This window comes from Leuresthes tenuis, unplaced genomic scaffold, assembly GCF_036924035.1.
Source record: "Leuresthes tenuis unplaced genomic scaffold, fLeuTen1.0.hap1 SCAF_13, whole genome shotgun sequence".
Taxonomy (NCBI): Eukaryota; Metazoa; Chordata; class Actinopteri; order Atheriniformes; family Atherinopsidae; genus Leuresthes; species Leuresthes tenuis.
In genome coordinates, this window is record NW_027325367.1 from 12,433,930 (window position 1) to 12,444,734 (window position 10,805).

Genomic DNA, 10,805 nt, shown 5'->3' on the forward strand with positions numbered 1-10,805 from the left:
CGCTCTACATGGTGGACACTTCCTGTACTCATCAAGACAGGGAAGAGGAGGCCACCTGCTAACCATGCACTTTGCTCCATGTCACCTTTCGTGGCAGATGTATTTGTGTATGTTTCTACTTAGATTTGAATGCAATCCACTAAAATGCGCAATAACATACTAAAAAATCCCCACCAGCAGTGTGCTTTTCACTCCACTTTCAAAACAGCCAGAAACATACACAGTCCGTGTTTTGATGGGTGGCAGCTGGATCACAGTGCTTTCTGAATTTAAAAAATTAGTATTGACATGACAAATCTGAGCAGTTATGAACATGAACAACAAGAGGCCATTAAATCCATCAGCAGAGTCTTCAGGCTGTTTCAGTCGAGTCAGAGATGTTGGACAACATGCATTTATCTCACTAGCAGCATGCATTGTGGAGAAAAGGTGTGAGGTCTTTTTTTCCCCCCGTGAAACCTCTTAGCGTCCCATAATCAGGAGTGATAATGTGTCTCATTCTATGCTAATGTGTGTGTTTTACAGCAATCAGGCGACAGGTGATGATAGCACACGCTTAGAGATGTTCTGCTGTGTGCGTGTGCCGCGGGTGTGTGCGCTCGCGAGCAAGTGTGGACGCAAGGCACCATTAGTGACTTCCCAGGTCCTCTTCAGGAATACAATGGGCGGCGAAATTGCTTTAATGGAAAAAGGCTAATGTGAGACGCACACACACATTCATGCACACACACTTGAACACACCGCCTTAGCAAATCACTCAAGCCAGTGAGAGGTAGAAAAGGGAGGATATTATCACTTACACTTGAAAAAATAGAGATGGAGGAGAGAAAATAGACAGTGAGGAGAGAGTTGGCGCTGCTCTTCTTCCACTTACTTTCCACCCACTAGAGTCAGTAGTTTTTCAAAACAGAGGCATAGACTCACTAGGCAAGATATTTGTTCTGACCTGTCTGCTTTTCTTAAACATGCAAGTGCAATTTGTCAAGAATGAAACAAACTAGAATGAAAAAAGGAGCAATGGATGTATTATTTACACAATATGATAATAATAATCATAATAATAATAATAATGATAACAGCAAAGTAAGACCATACAAAGCTGTATGTAAAGAGGTCAGTATTTTAAGATCACTGCAGAAAAAGTGACAGCTGTGGCTTTGTATTCAAAGTCTTTAAATCTAGGACGTTGGATATCCAGTCCCATTTGCTCCTACACTGTCTCTATCGGCAGTGTAGGAGCCCATAGCTGATTTTGTATAAGAGGTGGACAGCACAACCATATTTCATCTGGCTGTTTTCCCACTGATGCCTCATCCACACATCAGACATACAGATGTAGGAGTGAGACAACTGTGGGCCAGTTTAAACATAAAAAAATGACAGTTTACTACAGGTGCACCCACTGTAATGTAACCTTTTATAAACAATTCTTCCTATTAGCATGAGACAGCCGGAGCCGCACGATGTAGTTCCATCAATTGAAGACAACGGAGTACATTAGCATTACATCAACAAACAGCTCACGCTCTTTTTTATTTCCATTCTTTTAGAGACAGGTCTGCACACACACACACAGACACACACAGTCCTGCACTGCTCTGTAAGACAAGGCACGTTCCTCCCGTGCTACTAATGGTCTCATCTGTGCCCTGCTCAAGGCTGCCAAAGCCTGCAGCATCTGTTTGACTGGAGGCCATGCCATAAGGTGCCAGGGCTCCAAGGATCCTCCACACTCCCTCAAGAAAACTGCTCTCTGCCCTGCTAACCTTACACCATAACCTTTTTCACCCCTTTTACACTTTATGGTCAGATGTTGCTCACTCCTCTTACCTCAGACACCTTGATATCATGACGTCCATTTAACTCTGTGGCCTCTGTTCACTGCTTGTGAAAGCTGCCTCTCCTCTCCTCTCCTCACATTTCACTCATCACTATAGCATCTTCCCCATAGCCTCAGGCACATCAGAGTAACCTTCCCACCTGGTTGTTTCTTTTGCTACCCCCCCCCCCCCCCCCCCTCGCTTTTCTATCTAATGCCTGCCCCCCCTCCCCTGTCAAGATGTATGAGTTGTCATCTACCTCCCTTAATCTGCTGTCCCTTTTCCTCCAGCCTCCCCCTCTCCCACTAAACCTCTTCCTTTGCTTTTCCCCCCCAAGGGTGAGTGAGATGTCATCTGGCTGGGACTAAGTTGGGTTGAGTGTATGTCTGCGTGTGTATGTAGTAACAGTATGTGTATCATCGCCAAGAAGACTTTCGCCTTGAAGGAACAGACAGATTAGTGGTCAGAGTCTCGCTCCCAGCACAGCGCTCAAGCTACATTCCTAGGAACGTCTCCTCCTTAACAAGCATCGCATTAGCCTCAAGGATTGCCCGGGGCAACCCCATTGCCCCAAAGAGGAGAGGAGAAAGTGATATGATGGCACTCTCTCTGTCATTCTCGCCTATCGCTCTTTCCTTTTGCTGGAAAGTCAAATGCCTTTCCCCCAAAGCTGCATCCACAAGATGGTTTTGCATGTGTGTGTGTGTGTGTGTGTGTGGCACTAACAGGAGCCCCTACTTAGGCCTCTTCATCCCTTGAGAGAGTGGATGGAGAGAATGAGAAAGAGAGAAAAAGATGGATAAAGTATAAAGGCCTTGTAGGAGACATGATCAGAGGGTGGGGGCGAGGGGAGAGCAGTCTTATGACAGAGGGGGTCTGTGGCTAACAAGCGATGTGGAGCCACAGAAGGTGTGTGTAGTCGAGCGTGAGGAAACATTTGAGACAACAGAGGCCCACAGAGATGACCGTGGAGCTAATGCTATGTTAGTGAGCAGCTAACGGCATGCCTGGGCTCTGGCACACTGCCTTTCCACACAGATCAGAGTGGCCCACAGCGCAACGAAAGGAGACACCTCGTGCCTGGGGGGTAGGTATTACTAGTGACACATCTTTTGGGCACCGGTTGGGACTCCTTTACCATCTGAGCCTGTCGTACCGTGACTCACATGCAGGCATGTGGGTTAAATATAGAGATCTCTAAATCCAATGTGGCGGAGAAGGTGAGGTAGAACAATGCTTAGAGCAGGAAAAATAACTGGCACTTCAAGTCGAGGTATTCAGAGGAAGCTTTATGCAGCCGGACACTCTGGGTAATTTGACTTGTAGGGCATTGAGACATCTCACAGGGTTAGCAGGGATTTAGACTGGACTCTGTTACTCGACAGAGCTTCCTGTTTTATTTCACTATAGGTGCACAAATCCGATTCTGCGTTCATGCCATATTGTTAAAACTATAAATTCTGTTGTGTGAGTGAAAGTTTGTTAAACCTTTGACATATTATCCATGCATATTTATGACCTCCACCACTTTTTTTTCTTATTTTTGAACATATATTTTAAAGAAATTAAAGTTCACATAAAATAATATACTTGCTGACTGGTTAATGCGGGAAAAGAATGCAATGTTATCTGAGAGTAGCAAAAGTACATAAACTTTGCTGTTGACATTTTGTTTGGGGCTATTGTGCAGCAATAGCTAAAATGAACTGTTGAAAACTGTTGATCATCTCTTTGACTTGGAAGAGTTATACCTTCTTTTTTTTATTAATGAAATAAGGTGAGAGTCTCCCTCTGATAAAAGTCAAGCTTTGACCTTAGTAACGTGTCCTTACAGCCCTTGTCTTCCACGTAGAAGATCAAAGGAATCAAACTACAACAGCAGTGATTTCATGAACAACTCCAGAGAAGGCACGGTTCTGCGGTCTTCCTTTACTTGGACAACAGTTTTGCAAATTTGGCCCCAAAACAGATGGGGTTTGCTACTAAACTAATTACAAATTATAGTGCTGTTCCCACCATTTTTTTGCAATTCCTGCATTTAAGTGGCGAGTCTCTCAAAACACGGGGCTGTGGCCAGCAGGCAACTCGCAGCTTGTGAGAGGTCTGTTTGTGATATTGTTTAAAGGTGTTTAAAGTCATTAAAGTTTTTTTTTTCTCTTGGCAAAAACGCAGAAATGAGACATTAGCAGAAATATATCTGCTGCTAGGGAACTTAAAAAAAAATGCTTGACTTTAAGATTTTAACACTATCTTTATTTGTTTTGAACTATTCATTTGCAGAGCAAATGTGTGCTTGGATTTGCACGCCCCACTGTCTTTTGAGATTAATTTAAAGAACATACTGTTTGGCCTGACATTTTCCTTTAAATTCACGAGTATAGAATGCATTGTCATGTTGATTGCTGGCGGCTACAACAAAACAAAAACACGAAACAACTCGTTCTTTTTACCAGCTTTAATGTTGACTTCTATATGATTCTGGTTTTATAAGAACAGAAACAGAACCCTCCCCCATCAGCATCATTAGGACTGATCATCAAGGAATAATACACAAATACAAAGTGAATAATTAATAAATAAGTAAGTGTTTTTTTGTCCAGAGAAACACGTAGGTGACAGTCATCCTGCCATCCTAATCAAACAAGGCTGAATACTCACCCACAGAAACTGTAATATTATTCTAAAAAATTTCAAACAATTTGGATTAAGGATTAAGATTATAGTCAACATCCTCTGCGGTATAAAATAAGAGTTGGATTACTGTTCAGTGTATGTGACACTATGAGCTTTATTTGCAGCATCTGGATTCTGACAGTTGTTTTAAAATGTGGATTAAGAGATTGATGCCAGTTTTCATCTGTATCACCCACTCCTCACGTTCTAACTTTAATCTGGATTTTTTATTCATTCGATTTTATTGTTGTAATTGTTCATATCAGTTACTGGGGTTGTGGGTTTTGTGTAATTACTAGTCATGCTGGTTGCGTAATGTTTTATATACCTTTTATCCTGATGAGGGCTTCACACCGAAACGTGTCCGCTGCATTGTCGGCTCGAGAGATTATCATTTATTCCTTTATTTATTTATGATCACTGGAATTCCCACATATTGTTTTGGAAAACCTCCAAGATTATTAAATCTTCAGCTTGCTTTGGAGTTTTATGCTTTTATGTGAGAAGACTTTTGTTGAACAATCAAAGGCCATATATTTAGTGCAGACTTTTTTGGGTTCTTCCTATGACCTCGCAGACAACAACCCACAGACCTACAGTCTCTCCAGTGGCCCACCAGTGACCCAGTTGTGTTGTCTCGAGGCAAAATCCTATCAGTACAGTCTGTATCCACAGACCTAATGAAGAACCACTGCAGGTGAAGGGAGCGTGATGCACTCAGTGGGTCAATGATTTGTTTGTAAGATCACTTAACCCTTAAGGCCAATTTGTAGTTAATTCGGGAAACCAATTGTGTGCCTGGACATGAAATGCTAGTGCAGAGCTTATTTTTTCAGTCCTGCAGTGAGGTTAAGATAAGAGACAGAGCGGCTTTGTGCTATCTGATCAGATTAAAGTGTGAGACAACCCCAAGGCAAAGGGGCAGTGACCCCGCTTTGACAAGTAGTATTACAGCAGCTAATTAAAGTCAGAGCAGGAGATCCAGTTAGAGCTTTATCTTTATCTGCAGTGACTTCAGCTTTTGTCAGTTTTTTGTTAACATTTCTAATAATTTGTACACAGTGACAATTGGTACAGTGGCAGATGATAACTTACTAAATATGTGTACCTGCTGCATTGGTCTAAAAAGCATTGTACATTAGTTTCAGAATCAACGTAGTAAAATTGTTACATATGTACATATATGTCACATGACTGTCACATCAAAAAGGCCACCCCTATTTAGATGTTTGAACACTGGAGTTTATATAAAGCACAAGACAGAAGAGACAAATGTTTGAATCTGATGTTGTACCACTATGTTTTTAGAGTTTACCGTATTTTTCGGGCTATAAAGCGCACCGGGTTATAAGCCGCAATATCAATGATTGACTGCTAACGGGTCTATTTTCATACATAAAGTGCACCGGGTTATAAGGCGCATTAAATCAAACAAAATTCAGATAAGTCCACCTTTATTCAACTCACTTGTTGTACTGCGTGACTGATAGCGTTGAGTTTGAAATCTGCTTCGCAAGCATGTCTCTTAACAGGAGCCATTTTTGGGGCAGCGAGTATAGAAAATGAATGAATGAATGCACACACCTTAATGTTGAAGCACAGATAGTATTACTCTGCGAGGCTCGTGACTACGGTGGCCGTAATGCTCAATCCATCAAACAGTGCAGCTTCGTAGCTTATGAAGGCCGTGCTAAAACATTTTGACAGCTTTTTGAGCGCCGTGTACCACATAAAATCGGTTCTAGGTCAGAAAGCACAACCAGAATTAATTCATACATTAGGTGCACCGGATTTTATGGCGCACTGTCGGTTTTTGAGAAAATTAAAGGATTTTAAGGGCGCCTTATGGTCCGAAAAATATGGTACTTCATTTTCAGTTGTGGTTTAGTTTCAATTACAACTCATTGTTGAATTATGAATTATGTGAAATAAGTACTTTTTAAAAAGTACACTTCTTTTTAACTATGTCGACACAGGGTCAGTAATCTTTGTTGAGATTCTCGGGATATTGTAGACGAATAACTGTTGAATTTCTTAGTGTGTTCTTACTTTCAGATTTCTGTCTCTTTTAGGTTTAGGTTTGGGTTGCTTTTACGTTACCTTTCACATTGTGTCTGGTAAAGTTTAAGCAAAGAACTTATTGGTTTGGGTTAGGAAAAGGTGCACATTGTTTAGCTGGAATTCAATTTCCGCTTTGCACGTTGAAAAAAAAATGCTGGAAACCAAACTCAGCAACTGAGGGAATATCAAAAGAGGGTGGGAGACTTCACATCCCAGCAGCAATATTTTCTCTTGAAACAGGGCATCTCAAGATAGGAAATTCATATAGTCGAACAGAAAACATTTTTAGAATAACACACTCATTAGTGCGTCCAGGGGAGGCTCACCAGATATGTATACCTTGTCTTCTGGCTATGTGTCTGGTCGCGCAGCATCTTCAGGGTCACCAAATAGGGGAAGGTTTTACCTTACTTAAAGGAAGAAGCACCAACAGTGAGACAGAGATTGCGTGGACATTTGGGCTTTGAGGATCTCTCCAGATTTGATGCATCAATCTGTAATTCTGACACGGACCTGGTGGACACTAAAAGGTTTCTGTGTTCGACCAAGTCAGCAGAGTTCTTCCTGTACCATCTACACATAGGCTGTTTGAAGGCGACCATCCCCAATACACCACAAGTCCTTTACCTAATGTTTACACTGAATAGGCCTCCGGGGTAAGTGGTTTGAGTCTATTGATTTGTAGCCGTTATAACAAACAACTGTCATTTTGTGGAACTGAGAAATCCAGGTTCACATCAGACCAGTGTCAGTTCAAATCGATCATCATTTCAATGTGAGACCGACGAAGATCATTCACATGAGAAAGTTTTGGAGAGACACATTTGTGCCTTGAGTGCGACTGACTGCAACTCTTCTGCTTTAACCGACATCATTTGGTCGCGATCGCCATGGATGACAGCGGACACCTGCCGATACAACTTGCACGAGACCAAAACAATAGAGTCCCTGTAATGAGAGTTTAAATGTGTTTTATTCTGCAGATTAAGTACCATCGCATAATATAGGTGCAGTAACTTGAGAGAGAAAGCGGGGCTGTACCGTGAAAAAACAGCTTTTCTGCTAAAATATTATTTGCTTTGATAATTAGAGATCATAAAAACCAACTCACAACATTACAAAGATTCAACTAAAAGTGAACATGCAATTAACTTTAAGGATTTTTCTACCTGCACATGTTTTTACTGTGACTGTTTTACAGCACTTTACACCTGTGCTTTTACTGGGTGCTGCTTCTAATTCATTTGACCATGAACCTTGTGTCTGCGTGTGTCTGTGCAGTGATAAGAATGTGTGGGTGTGTGTGCCTGTGTGTATGGAGGATAATGAAGAGGCATTGTGTCTTCTCATAATGACATCATGGCTCTGACAGAAGCTGGAGAAGATGCCCGAGGTCTCAGAGCGGAACTCTTCAGCTTGTTGCAAGTGTGAGTGAGTGTGTGCACGTGTGTGTCCGTCCCTGGGCTATCGGAGTCCTCCTGGGCTTTGAGTACTAAAGTCAAACCATCAAAGACAAAAACAAAACCTGACCACCAGCAATATGAAGCAGAGGGCAGGCCATTTGGCTGCTGCCTGCTCACTGGTGCCTCCATGTGAAAGCGATGGGTGCAGAGCTGAGAGGAGGTCCATTTAAGGAGAGACAGAGGTGGGAAAAGACCACAGAGAGAGAGAGGAACAGGGAGGGAGGGAGCAGCAGGAAGCTGCGAAGGGGGCTCAGGGGTCAATTCAGCCTGCAGGCCTGGGTATCAGGGCTCAGAAAGAGGGGCCTCTATTGCATCATAGGAGTCCTTGGTGCGTCCTCTTAAGCTTGCCTCTGACCAGAGGAGTTAATTCCAGAGGCTTCAGACATAAAGTCACACACAGATGAAACATGTGCAACTTGGCTCTTTGAGTGAGAGGAGCACTCAGGTGTCAGTATGGATGCTGTAACAAGTAAGTGTCCTTGATTTCAATTCCCAAGAATGAGCTAAATACAGCGATGGCATGAGTGGCTCATACTATAAGGGTGGCTGTCTCCCAACTGGAATATCAGGGATTTAATCTGCAGCATGTTCACATGTCGAATTGTAACCAGAGAAAACACTGAACCCAACATCGCCCTTAACATATACTTATGTGGTATTGTGGAGAAATTGTGGAGTGCAGTATTCTTTTAAAATAATACAGTTGTGGAGTTATTATTATTTATCTGTAAAATAACTAAAATAACAGAGAATAGCAGATTTAATATTTCTCTGTACATCGGAGTGGAAGAGACTTATCAAGAAATGTTCCTCGGGACATGGTGCTTACATGTATTCTTGTCAAACATCAGGAAAACAACTTCACAGAATTAATCACAAGGTTCAAACTATGTGTGAGCATCAAAAACAGAAAGGCGTGTCACAGCTTGAAACACATAGAGCTGTGAACCGGTACATTTGTGGGACAAAATTCTTTTATCTAAGAAAAGTGAACATGTACAACCCCAGGCAGAAAACTATAGCATCCCTGCTCTGGGAGGATGTTTGTTCAGTTGTTTCATATCTGAAATCTGAACTTTCTATCTTTGTAAAACATACCTAAAAAAAAACCAAAAAAAACCACACAACATAGTTGCGATGAATGGCATTTTTTCCTCTCATCGAGTACAACTAAAATATATATTCGCACTGTAATTTGCATTTGTAAAACAAATACCTGCACGTATCTCGATATGCAAATAGGTCTGCAATTAAAAGAGCGCTTGCAAAACTTAACGAGCTGTTGCAACAGGCTGATTGGCAGAAAACGCGGCCCCAAAAAGAGAGCCGTCGGGGGAAACAATGGAAAGGATTGTAAAACTCCTTAAAGAAGGTAATTCAACACAAAGTGCGACTAAAGATGTTGTTTCTTTCCAAACAGCTGCGTCTAAAATTGGGAGCAAGTGCAAACAAAATGCTGTAAAAGGGTTAGTCAAACGGTCAGAACAGGAGTCAATGTCTGTGACAGAACTGTAAGAAATCAGCTCAAAGAAATTAGATTTATATACAAAAGCCAAATGTAAAGCATCACTAACCTAAAGAGAAGAAAACAAGGTGACAGTGGGTGAAGGGGAAGCAGTCCTGGACTGTGGGGGATTGAATAAAAGTGCTATTCAGTGATGGATAAAAGATTCTGCACCGGGTGAGGAGATGATGCTGGAACTTGGTGTTTGGTGCAGGTCTAATGATACATAAAGATGACTACCTGAAGAAAACCCTCACATTTCCACAGTCATTAATGATATGGGGTTGATGTCAGATAAAGGACCAGGGGAGATGGCAGTCACCTCCTCTGCAGTAAACGCACAGGTGTATTTTGACAGTTTTCTCATTCCATCGATCAAAAGGCGGTGGTGGTGGTGCCTGTTGGTGCTGAGCTCATTTTTCAGGATGATAATGCATCTTGTCATAGAACAAAGAGCATTCAAACTTTCCCTCACCAAGAGACATATCAAGTCAATGACGTGGCTTCGAACAGTCTGGATCTCAATGCGGTTTAAAATCCGTGGTGAAAGTTGAATAAAATGGACTCCATCCGGGAAAGCTGATCTGTCAACTGCTAAACAAGCCGTTCGGAACCTGATTGATCGATCCTCAAAGAATCCGAGCTGTCACAAAACCCAAAGGAGGTGCAACAAAGAAATAACTGATTTTCATTTTTGGTTCATGGATTAATGATTTTTCTCTCATGACTGGGTGAGTTTATAGTTTGTTTTTTTTCTCCCTCTTCTTGATCTGTCGAGCTGAGTGAACATCATCCAAGAGAGGAGACTCCATATGTGTTGCCACGGGTTGCGTAAGTTATGAAGATTTGAAATAATCTGCCAAATAATCAAGGTTACCGTAACAGTTATTCTAGTAATTCTTAAAAGGCCTGAGTACGGGAAACCTAAAGGTAAATGATCAGGTTGACTCAGTTCCTCACAGAACTCATCTCAAAATGCAAAGCCTCCGTAAGCAGCAGTAAATCATAGATCCCACTTTTGTAGAATGTCCTTTTTTCTTTTAATCCTTGTCACACCATGTCACAAAAATGTAACCATGAATTAAATGCGCTCTTTATCTAGAGCATAAAATATGCTCAGAGGGGTCCTGCAGCCACAGTGAACGCACTCAAGGCACATCTCACAGCTACACTGAGTAAGATTGACAGGTTTCTGAAGAGAGCTGAAGTGAACCTCTCGCCCTGAGTGTGTGTGCAATGTGAGACAGGTCCTTATGACAAGCACTAATCAGCCCAGACTCTTGA